At 38.7% G+C, this 18,982-nt stretch overlaps 1 protein-coding gene across 1 annotated transcript in view; it reads right to left on the bottom strand.

The window, feature by feature from the left end:
- Nucleotides 1-18,982, bottom strand: part of Faf1 (Fas (TNFRSF6) associated factor 1) — a gene marked incomplete at its 5' end in the record, with an annotated part of 440,455 nt that overhangs the window by 335,813 nt on the left and 85,660 nt on the right.

The following is an 18,982-nucleotide window of genomic DNA, read 5'->3' as shown; positions in this document are numbered from 1 at the left end:
CTTTTTAACATGATTTCCTTCATCAGATTGAGAAAAATGAGATATAAAAGTGACACATGAGAATACAAAAATAAGCTTAAGAATGAAATCCATTCTTTCCTGTTCCAATCAGTAATCTTAATGGGGAAAAAAATACTGAGAACCAAAGAATGGAGCAGCAAAAGTTATTCGATAAATCTAATACCACAAGTGTATCAGGTGACAAAAAGAAGCAGTAATACAGGAGAAGTTCCCTTTTATGAACATTCTTGAAACTGGTCTCTAAGCCAACAAGTCACTAACTAGTAAGAATACAGAACAAGTATGACATGCCACGGATGTTTTTGAAGGCTACTAAGAGGCAGGCTGTCACATCCTGGGACTGTGGACAACTCACTGTTGAATGTCTCTGGAAATACACACACACACACATTCACATGCACGCATGCACAACCTTTCCCAACCCTGCCTTTGTACCATACCAATTTCTACTTCCCTCCCCTTTCCCATCCACATAAATGTGAAAACAAGTAAAAAAAAAAAAAAAAAACTTAATACGTCAGTGTTTTATCAGCTGTCTGAAAATCAACTGCCAAAAAGAGTTTGTTTATTTTGTGAAACATTAACTATTTGGCAGAGGTGGATCAAGTTTATAGTGGTGTATAAGTCAACAGAAATAAAACAGAATGTAAGATGCTTGTTATAAATTTTGAAATCTATAATGTTCTACTGACCAATCAAATCAAATAAATCAACAAATTAATGAGGACAGAAGATACCAATACTGATGGTTCATAAAACCTTTGCATTAAGCAAATACTAATTGGCTTTCAAAGCCACAGATTCACTGGAAGCATCTAGGCTTTATGCCAGGTAAATCATTCTGTTCCTGTTGACAGTAAATGGTTCTACATGCAAGTGTCTCCTTTGCTAATAGCTTAATGTGCTGTTTGGAGGTTAGGCCTAATTAGAGGAGATAGGCCACTGAAGGAACGGCTCTGTAGGGTAGGTTATCTCTCTTACTCTGGTTCTTGCTTTCTCTCTGCTTTCTGGTTCTTGCTTTCTCTCTGCTTCCTGGATGCCACAGGACCAGCTTTCATCCACTAGGCCTTTCTGTATGCCACTTCTGCCTTGGAGCTAGCTGATCATGGACTGAATCCTCTGTAACCATAAGCAAAAATAACTTTCTCCTCCTTTAAGTTGCAGAGGCCAGGTATTTTGTAATGACTAATACAATGATGCTGAAAAAGAAATAAAATTACCAGAGCTTGGAAAGGCTTTGGCTCACACTTTCATTAGGGAATGTCAAAATATAATGGGAAAACATTAAGGATTTAGAAAACACAAACCTTGAAACTAGGCCAGTAGTGGCCGAACCTATGGCATGCATATCACAGTGGGTTGTTTGTCACCACTGAAAGCACTAAAAAGTTTGCTCTGACTAATTTGATGACCTCACTATATTCACTAACTTTGAGTCTCAGTTTTCATGTATGTAAATGAAATAAGATTGCATCCTCAGGCAAAATAAGCCTTCCTTTTTGTTCCTCAAAAGAATAATTTTTCTGTTTCTTAAGGTCTGAAAATATTCTCTGGTGTATTTTTTGTCTGGGTAAATCCTAACATCGTAAGTGATGCTTTTGTTGCATATACTTTCTCAAAAAATTCTTCCATGGGCTGGAGATGTAGCTCAGTGGAAAAGACTTTCATACATAGCATATTCAAGGCCCCTGATTCAGTCCCCAGCACTATCTACAAAATTCTTTGCTGCAGCAATTTATCTAATTAGGTTTATTGTCAAATGAAGTCCTGTACTTCATAGTAATTATCATAATTTATAATTATTTGGTGATTTTTTAAAATGCCTTTAGTATAATTTACTAAAGGAAAAAGACTAGAGAAACAGATTTTTGACTGGGAAGTAAGGAAAGCTTGCAAATAGAAAGAGCAATGATTTGGACTTTAGAAACAAAAGAAAGTTACAGATTAGCTAAAATTTGAGCATGTTAATTTTGTGCCAACCATAGGACATTGCTTAGACAACAACAGTGAACCATGTACCAAACACTATTCTAAGAAATAGAGACATATTGACAAACACAAAATTCTTTTAGTAAGATATATTCAACAATGAATCTGTGACAACTCAGGTAATACTAAAATGAAGAGGTACAAAAAGTAATTTAAAACCTTATAGCTAGGTTAAATAAAGTAACATTTGTATAAAAGCATATTAATGAAGCCCTGGAAATATTTCAGTTTTCTGCCTTTATAAGCTTTCTTCTTCAGTCAAAAAAGGGGAGACAAAGGGTCTTCAGAAACTCCTTAAAAACAAAACATACAAATGGAAGAGACGGAGATAAGAGAAAAGACCAAAAATATGTTATAGTGAGAGCAAAGAAGGAACTACAAAGAGCAATAGACAAACCTGGAAAATGTAAAAATAGTCTAATATATGTAAAAGTACTTTATTAAGAACTATGTCAAAAAATGCTAAAAATCAGATGGGAAACTATAACTGACTCTTGAAATACTAAATGTGCCAAAAGTGCCTGAAATAAGTTTTGGGGATTGTTTAAGAATTACATTATCAGGGCTGGGGATTTAGCTCAGCGGCAAAGCGCCTGCCTGGCAAGCGCAAGGTCGTGAGTTCAGTTCCTGGAACCGGAGAAAAACCAAAAAAAAAAAAAAAAGAATTACATTATCATTTGTTTAATGCTAATTATCCCATTGATAATGCTCTTCTTATGGTATTAACTAATAGAACAAGGTTGGTGGTTCATGAGTGGAAAAAAAAAAATTATCTCACACAATGGAAATCTTGGGGGAGAAGGGATGTAAAGTTGCCAAAACTTAGAACTGCATACACTAAAATCTGTATGTTATTGTGTATAAATTAGTTATTGACAAAACTGGCTTAACAAAAAAGAAGGAAAAAACAGGCATGGAATGATAGAAAATGCAGGGTGCCTCTCTCCTTCATTTAACCTCAGGGTTTGAAGCACAGCAGTCCCAGCACTGGGTACAGCAGACAGATGACATGTTTAAAATTTTGAATTTCTTAAGTCTACCCTGTGTGCAAGAACAAATTTACTATTCCAGAAGAGAAAAGCAGTTTTAGCAAAATAGCCACAATGTGCAGGGTCCAATCCAAGCTGGTGAGATAGCTGGCAGAAGGACAGGAAAAAGTCCCCAGAAAGGAAAGAAAGGCATTCACAAAGACTGAGAGGTCGATGGCCCTGGTACTGGAATCTGAGTGCAAACACTCAGCAGATGACAGGAAAGAATGTGAGTTCTTGAAGGAAACACAGGACCTCATGGTTGAAGAGATGGTGGAGACCCTCACAAATAACATAAGGAAAATTCTGGAAATAAAAATCATAACACCTGAACTGAAAAATCCAAAGAACTACAGCAACAGAAAGGAAAAGCAGGAAATAAAAGATTTAGCCTCACTAAATTGGTGGAGAAGATAGAAGACTCCAAAATAGAAGAGGATACTGAAAGTTTGACCTTTAAAAGAAAACTAGATGGGCTGAGTAGAAATGTGCACCCAAGTTTACAGCAGCACAATTTTTCATAGCTAAATCTTGCAAAGAACCCAAATGTCCATCAGCTGAGGAATGGATAAAAAAAGATGTGGTATTTTTATACAATGGAGTATTAATTACTCAGCTATAAAAAAGATAAACTCGAGGCGTTCACATGTAAATGGATGCAACTAGAGACCACATTCATAAGTGAAATAAATCAGACCCACATATGTGAACACTGTATTGTCTCCCTAGTGTAATAACCTGAAAGAGTAAATAAAATCCAAAACGTACAATAGATATTATGAAAGAGAAAGAAATTGCTCCAAAGAAGGAACAACTGGGATGAGGAAAAGGAGAGAAAGAAAAAGATAGATAGATAGATAGATAGATAGATAGATAGATAGATAGATATTTATGTATTAGAGAGAGAGAGAGAGAGACAAACACAGTTGGGATAACTGTACTGCTGATGTCTGATGGCTTATTGAAAGGAACGGTTAATGTTTAATTTTTTTGACCAGTTTTGCACGCTTCTATCTGGTAATGTGAACAACTAATTTGAAGACAACAATATGCAATATAACAACCATTGTTGAATTTCTATCATCTTGTTTGGTGAAGTTCTGTATCATTTCTAATTTTTTTTATTATTTTTTATTCTCTTTAATTGTTTGACCAATCTTGCATTCTTACATCTGGTAATCTGAGCAACTTCACTGAGGATAACAATATGTAATATAACAACCACTATTAATTCCTCTCATTTTGTTTTGAAACCCTGTATCTTTTTCTTTCTTTGTTTTCTTTTTGTCTATGTTGTTGTTATTTGGTTTTTTTTTATTCTCTTTAAAATTAAAAATTAAAAAATAAATTAGACAAAGCTAAAAATCACAGCGTGGGCCAAGGTAAGAAATTACCTCAAAATTACAAAGTCAAAAAAAGCATGGGAGGAGCTTCACACTGTAATGACAGATACAGAAGTTGCAATGTCCAGGTAGAAGTTCTGGAAAAAGAGGATAGCAAGAATGGAGAGCTTGAGCCAACAAAAGAAATGAGGGTCAGAAGAAACCTTGAGGGCTTGAAGAATAAGAAGATTAAAAAAAAGAAAGAAAGAAAAAAAGAAAGACTGCCAAGAGATGAGGGAGTCATCCTGACCCTGGCTGCAGCCTTCTCATCAGCAACACTGGAAGTCAGCAACCAGCAGGGTCACATCTTCAGCACTTCAGAAGAAAATGGTTTTGACCCAAATTTCTATTCAGGGTTGAATTAGCATTTAAATGTGATGGTGAAAAAAAGACATTTTCAGACCTGCAGGGCCTCAGAAAATTTACCAGGCAAAAGGCTTTTATGAACAATTTGCTGAAAATGTTCTTGCACAGAATGTACATTCACATCAAGGAGGAAGACAACATGGGACACAAAGAAAAGGGGATGAACTTCTAAAAGAAGTGTAGAGCTAGAGACCCAGCAAGCAAGAGGTAAAGGCTACTAGGCCTGAGGGGAGGGGCTCAGAGTCTTCAGAATGAAGGGAAAAGGAAGCCCGAAGGTGGACGATTAGGAGACTTCACAGCTACAGGAGGAGAAAGCAACAAATTCTGGGACAGAGGAAGAACAGCCGAGGAAGAAGAAAGGGGGGAGGCCTCTGGGACAGAGGAGGAAGAAGAGGAGCAGGAAGAAACTTGGGGTGAGGAGGAGGAAGAAAAGGAGAGGAAGGAGAAAATCTCAGCGGCGGGGAGAAGACGAGAGAAGAAAACTCAGGGACAGAAGAGGAGGAAGAAGGAAACTCTGAGATGGAGGAGCAGCAGGACAAGAAGGAAACCCAAGCACAGAGGAAAAAGAATTCTCAACATGGCATGAAGAACTAGCCTCTAGTTATTCAGTTAGGAAGAAGAAAAAGTTGGTGCAGCCCCAGGAGCTACACAACACTGAGGAGGAAGAAAACGACACAGCTGCTTCCAGAGAAAAATTGAGACACCCCCTCCGCCCTTGCATTTGTGCGCTCACTCTCTCTCTCTCAAAATCACTAGAGAGAAGTTCTGATGAGCACGGAAAGCACTCATGGGCAAATGTGAGGACCAAGTTTTTAGGAATTACCAAGTCTTCAGGGAAAACAAAAAGAGAGAAACAAAACTTTTCAAATAGAAGAACTGACGCTGTCTTAGTTACTTTTCTCTCATTGCTGAGACAAAATACCTGATGCCCAAAATTAAGGAAGAAAGGTTTATTTAGCTTACAGTTTGTGGAAGTTACAGTCCATACTCAGCTGGCTCCAAGGCAGAGTGGCACATGGCAGAGGGCTACTGTTTATGGCAGCGGAAAACAGCAAAAAGCAGCAAGAGCAAAATGGAGGAGCAGCAGCAAGCAGCCTCTTTCCCCTTACATTTGCAAACTGTCTGCCCCAGGGCAGGTGTAGCACTCACACCAATAATCCCAGCATTGGAAACATCTAGAAACCAGCCCCATAACTGCATAAGGATTTGGGGGAACATGCAGACACAAACCATAACAGACATCCAAAGAAACAGACTTAATCCAGGACACAGAAGAAAACGTCATAAAAGTGATCAGCATTTTCAGAGAGACACAAAAGGAGATTGAGAATATAAGTAAATACCATGCAGATATCCTGGAAATTAAACATTCTGTAGATGGCCTTCACAGCAAAGTAGGTAAATTCGAGGAAAGAATGAGCAATCTAGACAAGGAATTGGAAGAAGTAGCTAAAGATACAATGCAAGTGCCCAAACAGCAAATGAATACCAAAAAACTATGAGTCAAAGATGATAAATTCAGAAACTCCAACATCCATGTGATAGCCACTCCAGAAAAAGATACAAAAGACAACAGGGCAGAGGACATAACTAAAGACATAAATGAAGAAAGCTTTTCAGAGCTAAGGAAGGACTCACTGAGGTTGTCAGCACTCATCAAATCCCCTGCATGTTCGATGAGGAACAAGTTACTCCTAGACACATCTTGGTGACATTACACAGCTCCAGTGAGAGAAAGAAAATCCTGAAGGTTTCCCAAGACAAGGACTCATCTACAGAGGAACAAGAATCTGGCTAACATCAGACTTCTCACTAAGCATGCCGGATGCTAAATGTCAGTGGGGCAACATCATAACAATCCTTCACAAGAATGGCTTCCTCCCCCAAATCCAGTATCCAGCCAAACTGATGTTTAATTTTGAGGGAAAAACAAGGACAGTTTTTGATACTGATGCATTCAGAAGATTTATTTCCCATGTACCCCTTTGAAAGACTTACTATAGAATGTACTTTAGGAATGTACTTTAGCAGGGTAGGTTGGCTGCAACAAAGAACACAACATGCTTTCCCCCACCAACACAATCCAAGAAGTCAGCAACTAAAACTTTACTTCTCTACCAGACAGGTGGCCAGCCAACAGCTCCTCTGTGGGTATACAGAAAGAAACGTACCTGGATACTGTTAAAAGTTATTTTTTTTAAGGTTTAATGAGAACCAACATAGCTTGAATAGGTAGTTTGGTTTTTTGTTTGGTTTTTTAAAATAGAAAGTGAACCCATGGTTTTTGCACTGAACTAAATCTCCAAGTCATTTTTATTTTTTATTTTGAGATAGGTCCTTCACTAAGTTACCCAGGCTGGGCTCAAACTTCTGATTCTCTTGTTAACCTCCTGAGTACCTGGGATCCCAGCTCAAGGGGAAAGTGTATAATGTGTCACAATGGGAATCTTTACAATAAAGATTTTTCACTTGAAAAAAAAAAAGAAAATACAATCTTGGATGCATGTTTTACCCTACTAGCTATTATAACAAACCATTTGTGGTTTGTACCTGCCTATCATCCTCTCTTTTTTCTGCTTTTCCTCTGGGGAACTACTTATGCTCCATTCTACACTGAACTGGAACTACGTTAATCATGATGATGTAAGCTCATAATTAGATTCTGAGCAAACAGCACCTGGTTGACAATGTATTCTGCCAACAGTACTCAAGAGCTAGTTTTACTGAGTTAGGATGAAGGAGCTTTGTTAGCTTCTTGGCATTCTTAAAGTAATTTCTTCCTATTTCCCATCCACTGTATATTCAAACAATGATAATATGAAATTTGAAGAAGTTACAAATTCAATAAAACACATATTAAATTATGAGCAGACAATTTTTCTGGGCCTTGAAGCTTACATCATAGAGTCATCATTAGCCTTATTCTTACTAGCAGCTTTATCCACTGGCCAATCTCCAAATCACTGACTGCAGATCAGTGAAATTAAAAACTTTAAACATTTCAATATGAAAGTTATAAACAGGAACCTGGCTGCGCAGGCACCTGGGGAGGCAGGCAGGCTGCAGGCACCCACTCTGGCAGGCCGCGTGGCTGGGAAGAGCTGGGCCCTTCAGGTCCTGGCACACCCAGCCGCACAGGCACCAGGGGAGGCACCCAGGGAGCCAGGCAGGCTGCAGGCATGGCGGGGGAGTGCCGGCCCTTCAGGGCCGGGCGCACCCGGCCACGAGGGGCCTGGAAAGGCAGGCAGGAGGCACCCGGGAAGCGGTGTGGAAACGGGCCTCAGGCCGGCCACTGCCCAAGAAACACCATGCCATAGAAAAGCACTGACATAACAGACCCGCTCAGAGACGTACATGAACCATCCCAACGTGGAGAAACCTCTGGGAAAACATGCTACACAGCAGGTGCTCTTGGCCCTGCCCTTGAGAGCCAGAAAGGTCCAGAGTCAGCAGAGGAGCAGCTGAAGGAGGAGGACTTGGAGAACATGAAAGTACCGATGCCCGAAGACTCAGAGGTAGAGCTGACTGGGGACTCGGAAGCCACTCAGGAGCTGGAAACCAGGAGGACCTTGCACAATATCTGGGGAGACCCACGGAGGCCATTCTTCCCCTAACTGTACAGGCTGTGGTGCAGAAGCGAGTGGAACTCCGGAGAGGTCTGCACTGAGACTTCATGGATTACATGGGTGCCAAATATTCAGATTCTGAAGAACCGCCTTCACGGAGAAGGTATGTGTCTAGGTTATCTGCCTGGGACACTCTGCACCTGATGGTGCTAAGACTGACTAGCGGGCCAAGGACTTCATCCACATGTTCCTGCCGCTTGTGTTGACAGCTGGGGAGAGGACACTAAGTGGTTGCGGGATCCCGATGAGCTGGGAGGTTGGAGAGAACACCTCTCTGCTTTCTTAGACAAGAGGCATTGATAAAGCATACGTCCCTGGATCCCAGGTCAGTAGAGGGACAAACTATTCTTAAAGATAAACTTATTACTCAGTCAGCCCCAAATAGTAGGAAAAAAGCTACAAAAAATGGGTTTTGCTCCAGATAGCTCACTTGAGATGTTAGTAAGAATTGCCTCCTTAGTTTTTTATAGCCGTGAGGAGGAGGAGACCAAGGAGAGAAAACAAAGAGACCAAGAAAAAACAGCTGCCTTTGTTGCAGCACTAAGAGAAACAGACCCTAAGGCTGATCCTCAGGGCCCTAAGAAGAACTCGTCGACTACATTCATCTGCTACTGCTGTCAAAAGCCAGGCCATCTCAAGAGGGACTGCCCTAAGAAGCCCCCGGGCCATGCCCTGACTGTAAAAGTGACCACTAGAGGTCAGACTGCCCTCTGAAGTGAAGGTCCCAGAGGTCAGACCCCTCCTACCAGCTGGTCCAACAGGAATGAGAGGGCCCAGGGCATACTCTGCCTTCTCCCTCTGGCCAGACCATTACCTTCAAGAAGGAGCCCCGTGTAATCATGACTATAGAGGAAAAAGTAAACAGCCTATTGCTGGACACTGGTGCTAGTCTCTCGGTCCTTCTTTTCAATTCTGGCCTGCCTTCCAGCCGTCACACCTCAGTGAAAAGAGTCACTGATGAGGAGGTAATCCACTATTTTTTACAACCCTTGGGCTGTAACTACTTATTAGATCTTTCTTGCATATCTTTGTTTTCCTGAGAAACCACTTTGAAGATATCAACATGTATTACAGCAGCCAGTGATAATTTCCTACCACTCTGTCCATAACTCTGTAATGTTTTTATTGTTCCTATGCTATTTTGTAAATGGATGTATGTTTATTATTGTGTGTTTTCAACAACCACTGAGAATAGTCAATGATTATTTAATTGAAAAAAAAGTTATAAACAGGTAGAGAAAAGCCTATGAAATTTAAAATTTATCAAAAGTTCAATGAACATAATTTTCATTACAAATTATAATATACATTATTAGCAAATAGAATTAACAATACAGGCCACTGTATATTCTGTATTTTTAAGAAAGCCTGTGAAACTGGATAATTATCATTATAATATCAACTGTTTTGTCAATGGTCCATTTTTTTCCATTTCTGGAAAATATAAGAAGTACAGAAAGATGTTTTCTAAAGTAGTGTACTTTTGTTCAATATCAAATTAATTCTACATAGTATATCAGATTTCATATGTTTTCAAAATATCTTAGTAGAGGTATTTGACCAACAAAGTACTAATATTTTAGCATTCATTACTTCAATATGAGAAAGACTTTCTCTCCTCCATTTGGACTGACTTCTTAGATATAATATCCTGTCTCTTTTCTATCAATTCAAATTCATTTACTCTTTTATTCATTCAGCACTTGTTACAACTGGGGCAGTGCTCTAAACATTTGGAATAGTACAACAATGACATGCTCCTTCGAGGATAGAGTTATAACTGAGTACCATGCTATGTGAAAAACAGTACAGAATCAAAGAAAAGAATAGCTACAGTTGTCAAATACAGCTCAACATTCAGATTTAAATCAATCTCCAAATTTATTTCTGCAAGAAAATTGAACTGAATCATGCTAACTTTTTTTGTTTTGTTTGTTTAGGTACCAGGAATCAAACTCAGGAACTTACGCTTTCCAGGCAGGTGCTGCACCACTGAGCTAAATCTCTGGCCCAAGCTAAACTTTTACCAATGATAGTTTCATTATTTAATTTACATAACACTCATTCATCCTATCTATTCATTCAAATATTTCGTTCATCCACTCTACCATTAATCTTTCCAACAAATATTAACTCCAACATAGGATAGTTCTGCATACTTCTGCAGCATTTGTGAACAAGATATAAAAATACCATTCTCACAGTTTTTGCCCTGAGCAGAATACCATCATATCAGTGAAAAAGTCTGAAGAAATCCATCCTTCTACAGTTATGAACTATGAGATTTTCAGCTTGTATTTTCATTAGTATATTAACCAAGTGAACTATAAGAAAGGAAGTCTTTTATTTCCCTAGTTACTGATGTGGCAAGTGAAAAATAAATAAATAAATAAATGTAAGTGCCTACACCAAAGAAAGGAGTAATAAATATAAGTGCCTACAACAAAGAAAAACTATGAAATTATGGTTGTAAATTGACATGGCCTCACAAAGATTTAATAACATTTTCTCCTCTCTGGGCAAAAAGAAAAATTTGTTATAAATAACTTAAGTTTTCTACAACTAACAGACTAGTTTTAACAATCTGCTATATTTAAATTAATTTTCCTAAAATGTCTATCTAATATCTACTTCCATATTTTAATATTGTACCCTGCTCTAAAAACTTTCCTCAAGAATTTCACTGTGTGACTCCAGAGCTGCTAACTCTTTCCTCCCTTATTGATGACTTCAACAGAAGAACATGCAGGATGCTATAAATGCAAAACAATGGAAATCATCTGAACACCAGAGGAAAAGCTGGAAAAAACAGATGATACTTAAAGTCTTAAAGCAGTCTTAAGTCTTAAAGCAGGGCTTTTTCTAGGGAAAAAACACCCAACTGAGAGCATCAAAAGGTGTTCTTTTTTTCCTTCAGAGTATAAAGTATGAATGCAGTCTTTAGCCTATACAGGAAGCTGCATGTAGTTCTGTGTGACTTCAGCAAAGATTTTGGTCAGAAAAAAACACTGACATTGAAAGTATATGTAACAGATTACAAGAGGCAATATAAAGGCATTGCTTAATCTGGAGACAATGGAAAGCAACTGTTCCAACTAAAATTTGCCATTTAGTTTCTTTTTTTAATGGAAGAAATCACTGTGATTAAGGAAGGACAACTGAAAAGGTAAAATATTTAAGACCTAACAGACAAGCAGGAGTCAAATATGTGAAAAACTGAGGGAAAGAGTATATAAGAAGAAACTGCATGTACAAATACTAAGATGGGAACAAACCGAATGTGTTTGAGAAACTAAAAGCAGAAAAGAGTGGCAGAGAAGAGAAACCTCCGGCCATCCAAAGTTACAGGAGAAGAGGCCAATGTCTGAAGACATTAGCTAGATTTATTCCAGTGTCTGAGTTACTGGAAATCTTTAGGCATACTGCATGTTAAGACTGTTCGAGGATTAGTGTATGTCAGGCACCTAGATTTCATCCCTGAAAATGTCTTCTGTTTAGAAAACACTATCAATAAATATAATACCCATTCAATCCTATCAGAAATAAAGTCAGAAAATAATAGAATAATATCTTCAAATCACTCTGCTGAAAGAAAACAACTTAGAAGTCTATACCTAGGGAAAATATCTTTCAAGACTAGCAAAGAAAAAAGATGTTTCAGAAAAACTACAACTAGAAGCATTTTCCCCATCATATCTATACTCTAAAGCAATACTCTATAAGCTGTAAACTTAAGTATAAGAAATATGATCCTGAACAGAAGGTCACAAATGCAGAAAAGACAAAAAGCAAAGAGAAAAAAAAATGCAAAGAGAATGGGGATAAAACATATATAAATCTAAACAGACTGTTTAATATACAATAATTTGAAAGGGTTAAAATTTTTCTACAAAATTAGAAAAACTAATGTAAAAGAAAGCTATGTCTAAGCACCTAATACACTTCCAAAAATCAAAGACAGTGAAAAGTCTTTCTTTTTTTGTACCGGGAATCGACCTCGGGACCTTGCGCTTGCTAGGTAGGCGCTTGTGCCGCTGAGCTAATCACCAGCCTGAAAAGCCTTAAAAGTAGATAAAAATAAAACAAATCCAACAGTTGCTTTCTTCCTGTGAACAAAGGAATCTGGAAGAAAATAAAATGCCTTCAAGTAATAAAGAATAGATAGACGGACAGACACAGACCAACCAATGTTCTAATCTAGAATTCTATATCCAGGAAAATATCATCTAAAACTGCAGTTGAAGTCTGGTGTGGTGGCCAATGTCTATAATCACAGCTATTAGGGAGGCTAACACAGGAGGATTGGAAGTTTGAGGCCAGCCTGGACAATGTAGTAAGACTATATCTCAAAAAAAATTTTTTATATTTTAAAAAGTACAGGGATGTAGCTCAGGATACAGTGCCCCTGGGTTCTATCCCCAGTACTTTAAAAAATAAACAAATAAAAATTTAAATTAAAATAAGGAAAAGAAAAATTGGCTCAGAATGTAATTCACTGTCAATTACCTGGGTTCAATCCCCAATATCCTTAAAAATAAGAAAAAAGCCAGGCATGGTTGCACATGCCTGTATGTAATTCCTGCACTTGGGAGGTTAAAGCAGGAGGATTCCTATGAGTTCAAAGCCAGTCTGTGTTACATAGTGAGTTCAAGACCAGCCTGAACTACACAGCAAGACCCTGTCTCTAAACAAAAATTTTTTAAATTTTTTTAAATTGAAAAAATAAAGCCATCACAATGGAAATTAGATAGGCATGGTAGCACACAAGCCTCTGAGGCAGAAAGATCATCGAGAGAGTTCAAGGCCAGCCTGAGCTATATAGTGAGACCCTGTCTCAAAAAACAAAACAAAACAAAACAAAACAAAACAACAACAACAAAAGGAAATTGGAGAATATTTAAATAATAATGAAATACATGGTAGCATGTATACAACTAAAGCCATGTTTCTACGGAAACGTACAGCCTTCATAATAACCACATACTCAACAAGAATGGCTTTAAATTTTAATTTAAGTATATAAATATTCTATATAAATAAATGCAAATGAGAACCAAAGAGAATTTAAAACTAAAGATAAAAGTGAAAAATAACTAAAGATTGAAATATTCCTGGACCTGGGACATAGTTCAGTGTAACAGCACCTGCCTGAAATATTCCCTTCTGAATGCAGAAACCCAGATTCTCAGAGAGCTATAAAAGAAATCGATCGAAAGTTAGACCTTTAATAGGACCTACTAAAACTAATATAGCACTGGCAATCTGGTCAAGTAAAAGAGACTGCCGACAAAAATATCCAATATTAAGAATGAAAGAGAAAAGTCTATAAAAACCTACAAATATCGAAAAGGTGACAAAAGAATGTTATGAAAAATTTTATGTCAATAAGTATGAAAATTTCAATTAAATATCTATTAACAACACACAATCCAATAGAAAAATATAATTTAAAAAAGATTCAAATGGGCACTCACAAGAAAGCACCTCCAAATGGCCCTTAGTAATCAGAAAAGCATTAAATTAAAATTTTAAAAAATGGGTAAAAAGCTAAAATAAAATGGCTAACTAGTACAAGCAAGAATATAGGGCAAAGGGAACTCATCATTCTCCGCTAGTAAGTAGGCTGCACTGAAAACTACTTTTGTAAAAAGATAGTGTGGCATAACCAGTATGGAGGTAAGGGGATTGAAAGAAACATTTCTATGAGGAGCTATATTCTAAAACCAAGGCAAAAGCAGAACCAGACCACACAGAAAAGTCTGTTGTTTGATAGGGTAGAATATACCAACAGGGGCATTTTTGAACTACTTGTTCAATCAGATTTCACAGTTTTGCTTTCACAGCATTACCTACTGAGATTTATAATGTGCTGCAAACCATAAATTAATTCACCCCCAACTTAGCAGCATTACAGCCTAACCTCAACAGTGCTTACACCCATCTGCAGCCTTCTTCAACACATTCCACAGGTGGAACACTGGCTTGTGTGCCACAGTAAATAGGAAATAGGCTGTTGCCTAGGATTAAAGGCAGTCAAACGCAACATCCCTTTGGAAAAGTCTATTTGTTGCCAGAGCATTCTACACTATGAATAGGAACACCAGTAAACCAGGAAACTACCCACACACCTTTTTATTTTTCCTATTCCATTGATTTCTTCTAAATCTGGGCAACTATATTGCATCCTATTGCATAAGCTGCTAATTACTGACAACTCAAAAGCCAGCATTTCAGTTGTTTAAACCTCATGAAGCAAATTTATTCCAAGTAAGTATATTAAGAAAAGTATGGGTGTCTAAATCAATGCGACCACTAGTCCTGATGTGTCAAGTTCACCTGATTGAGAACCACCTAGCAGAATGGTGGAACCTAGCAGAATTCACCTGATTGAGAACCACCTAGCAGAATATGTCTCAGTAGGTCAGGGAGGTTGGCCTCGCCTGTTCCTCTCTGGTACTATTCCCCTGCTCTGCACCCTGGCTACCAAGAATTTAGAAGCTTTGCTTTGCTTCCACCTTCTGGCATGGGGTTCCTGCATTAAAAGCCAGCTGACCATGGACTAAATTTCTCTAAACTGTGAGCTAAATTAAAATTAAACCTTTCTTTTTAAGTTATGAGTATCAGATATTGTGTCCAGCAACGGGAAAGCTGACGGATACAATCAAAAAGCATTATTAGCTGTCTGAAAGGAATCATGAGGTTACAAAAATTGTAATAGTGCTTTAGTTTAGATATTCAATGTCCTTGTCTTGGTTACTTTTCTCTCATTGCTGAGAGAAAACACCTAATGTCCAGAATTAAGGAAGGAAAGGTTTATTTAGCTCAGTGTGTGGAGGTTTCAGTCCATACTTGGCATGATGGTGGAAAATGGCAAAAGCAACAACAGCAAAAGGCAGGAACAGCAGCAAGCAGCCTCTTTCCCTCCCTTACACTGTATACCAACTACCTGCGCCAGGGCAGGTGTAGCATTCGCACCCATAATCCCAACATTGGACCATGAATTAATCATGAACTCAGGGCTGGGGATTTAGCTCAGTGGCAAAGCGCCTGCCTGGCAAGCACAAGGTCGTGAGTTCGGTTCCCGGTACCGGAGAAAAACCCAAAAAAAAAAAAAAAAAAAAAAAATCATGAACTCAGCACGGGCCCTGCACCAAGTGAGCAAGTGCTCCAAGAGCTGCTGGTCCCGCGGATCGAGTCCATGCTTTCCTCCCACCACCACCGTTCCCAGCTGAAACTCAGGAGACAGCCAGGTATTTCCCATCTACTTCCTGGGGGCAGAGCGGGCGACTCAGGAACCCGCCGCCATTACAGTCTGAGTCTCTGCCCTCCATGCACCCCTGGCAGACAGGAATTCCTCACGCAGAAGCCCCGAGGACTGCTCTCACTGGGGTTTGCGTGTGGGCCCTCCCTGTGTGGGCTCTGCGCCGAATGAGCGAGTGCTCCATGAACTGCTGGTCTCGCAATCAAGTCCATGCTTTACTTTCCCCTGGACCCCCTGGAGGGTCACAGGCACCAGCAGTCTGTGATTTCTGCCCACATCTGGTTCTTGTATGTGTCCTGAACTGACTGGAGACACAGAATCAGGTGGTTCACAATCCTTCAACCCTACAGTTCCTGTCTGGGTTTTGCCTGTACCCTAAATTGCCTGGGGACATAGGTCCATTGGACTGGGATTGTCACACCAGTGCAACCCGAGTCTGGGCTGTGCACATGCCCTGAACTGCAAGAGGATGCTGGATCAGACGGTCTGCCACCAGCTGACACCAATGCCTCCATCTGAGACCTGGGATAACTAGATACAAATCAACAACTGCCAGAAAACCCCTGACTAAGTAGAGCTTCTCAGTGGACACTGAGGGGCAAACCTGACCAACAGGAAAACTAGGGACACTAGCGGCCTTTGCGGTGCAGCCACTGAAGAGGGAAACTGAGCTTTCTGCATCTGGTATCAAACATGACAAAACGAAGGACTAAAACACAATCGCAGAACTCCACCCCACTCAGAACAAGTCTAGGAGACATCAACATGGGAGAACTTGGTAAACACATGCCGGAAATAGCTGAAATGATTGCAATGGAAATAAAGAAACAACTCCATAAGGCCATAGAAGAGATGAGATCAGAAAAAATCTCTCAGGCAAAAAGTGAAATGACAATAATAATGAAAGAACTGCTCAAAACATCTGAAAAAGAAACATATAAGAAAACAGAATAAAGGCAATGGACAGAAGCATTAAATGAAAAATATAAAAAGGACTTAGAACCAGATTCAAAGAGACTTCCAAGAAAACAAAGCTGCCACTGAAAGCTGCCAAAACCACTTGAATAAAGCTGAAGATAGAATCTCAGACTTTGAAGACAGCATGGCAGCTAGCGACCTTGAAACAAAGGATCTCATTAGGGGCTGGGGATTTAGCTCAGCGGCAAAAGCGCCTGCCTGGCAAGCGCAAGGTTGTGAGTTCGGTTCCCGGTACCAGAGAAAAACCAAAAAAAAAAAAAAAACAAAAAAAACAAAGGATCTCATCAAAATCAACAAGGATCCAGGAAAAGCCAATTCAACAGCTGCAAGACGAGGCAAAGAGGAATAATGTACAACTTGTAGCAGTCAATGAAACACCAGGAGGCAACACAACTGACATAAAAACAATATTTGCAGAAATAATAGCAGAAAATTTCCCAAGTATGGAAACAGAACCTGACATACAAGTAAATGAGGCATATAGAACTCCAACCAACCACAACCAAAATAAAACTACACCGACATATAATAGTCAAGTTCCCATATCTCCAGCAAAAGAACAGAATATTAAAAGCTGCTAGAGAAAAGAAACAGATTATCTATAAAGGAAAGCCCATCAGAATCATGGCAGACTTCTCAGCACAAACCATCCAGTTGAGAAAAGCTGGGAGCGAAGTATTACAGGTCCTGAGACAGAACAGCTTCCAACCAACCAAGAGTGAGGTACCCAGCCAAACTATCCCTCAAATTCAACGGAGAAATAAAATATTTCCACAACAAAGAACAACTGAAGAACTTCATGAGTGCCAAGCCAGCATTACAAAGAGTACTAAAAGATATTCTAGACAGCGAAAAATCTGACTGCAATTTCAAGAACAACAGCAGAAAGGAAAAATCAAGAAGAACAAGCAAGTAAGCAGGTAGAGAAAGTAGGACACCAATGCAAGTAAATAACATGACAATGATAAATCAACACATATCGGTTATAACTGTAAATGTAAATGGCCTCAATTCTCCAGTCAAAAGAAACAGACTGGCAGAGTGGATTAAAAAACAAAATCCAGTGATATGCTGTATACAGGAAACACATTTCACTCAAAAGGAAATCCAAAGACTAAAAGTCAAAGGATGGAAAACAATGCTCCATGCAACAGGAACCCAGAAAAAAGCAGGTGTAGCTATTCTGTTTGGAGACAATGTAAACTTCAAACAGACAACAATCAAAAGAGATAAATAAGGTCACTACACACTTGTTAGGGGAAAACTGCAAGAGGATGTGATAATAATCATAAATGTATGCACTAAATATCAGAGCTCCAAATTATATAAGACAAATCTTAACAGACATGAAAACCCATATAATTAATAACACTATTATAACAGGGGACCTCAACACCTCATTGACACAAAGAGATAGGTCAACTGGACAAAAAATCAGCAAGGAAGTAACAGATCTGAACCAAAGTTGCGAACAAATGGACTTAGTAGATGTCTACAGAGTGTTCCACCCCACAATATCAGAATACACATTTTACTCACCTGCACATGGGTCTTTCTCTAAAATAGACCACATCCTAGCCCATACAGCATACCTACCGAAATGCAAAAGAACTGAAATTATCCCATGCATATTACCTGACTGCACTGCAATGAAATTAGAAATTAATGAGAAAAAAAACTCCAAAACCTCCATAAACACTTGGAAATAAAACAACAACCTCGTGAACAACCAATGGGTCACAGAAGAAATTTAAGAGGAATTAAAAAATACCTACAAACAAATGAAAATACAAATACAACTTACCAGAATCTATGGGATGCAATGAAAGCAGTTCTCAGAGGGAAATTTATAGCAGTGAATTCACACATAAGGAAAACAGGTAAGTAGACTAATGCTCCATCTTAAACTTTTAGAAAACAAGTCAGGCACAAAGCCTAAAAAAGGGAGGAGATTATAAAGATTAGGGCGGAAATTAACGCAATTGAGACAAAGAAAACCCTCCAAAAACTAAACTAATCAAAGAGTTGGTTCTTTGAAAGAATAAACAAAATTGATAAACCCCTAGCCAATCTTATCAAGAAAAGGAAGGAAAGAACTCAGATTCACGCAATAAGGAATGAAAAGAATGAGATCACTACAGAGTCCACAGAAATTCAGAAGATCATTAATACCTACTTTGAAAATCTTTACTCCCATAGGATGGAAAACTCAGAAAAAATGGACAGATTCCTAGATATGTATGAATTACCAAGGTTGAGTCAAGAAGGTATCAAGTTCCCGAACAACCCAGTATCAATCAATGAGATTGAAAGCGTGATTAAAAACCTACC

The sequence above is a fragment of the Chinchilla lanigera genome, unplaced genomic scaffold (assembly GCF_000276665.1).
Source record: "Chinchilla lanigera isolate Chin_1 unplaced genomic scaffold, ChiLan1.0 scaffold00063, whole genome shotgun sequence".
NCBI lineage: Eukaryota > Metazoa > Chordata > Mammalia > Rodentia > Chinchillidae > Chinchilla > Chinchilla lanigera.
This window is presented reverse-complemented; position numbering and strand designations above follow the sequence as displayed.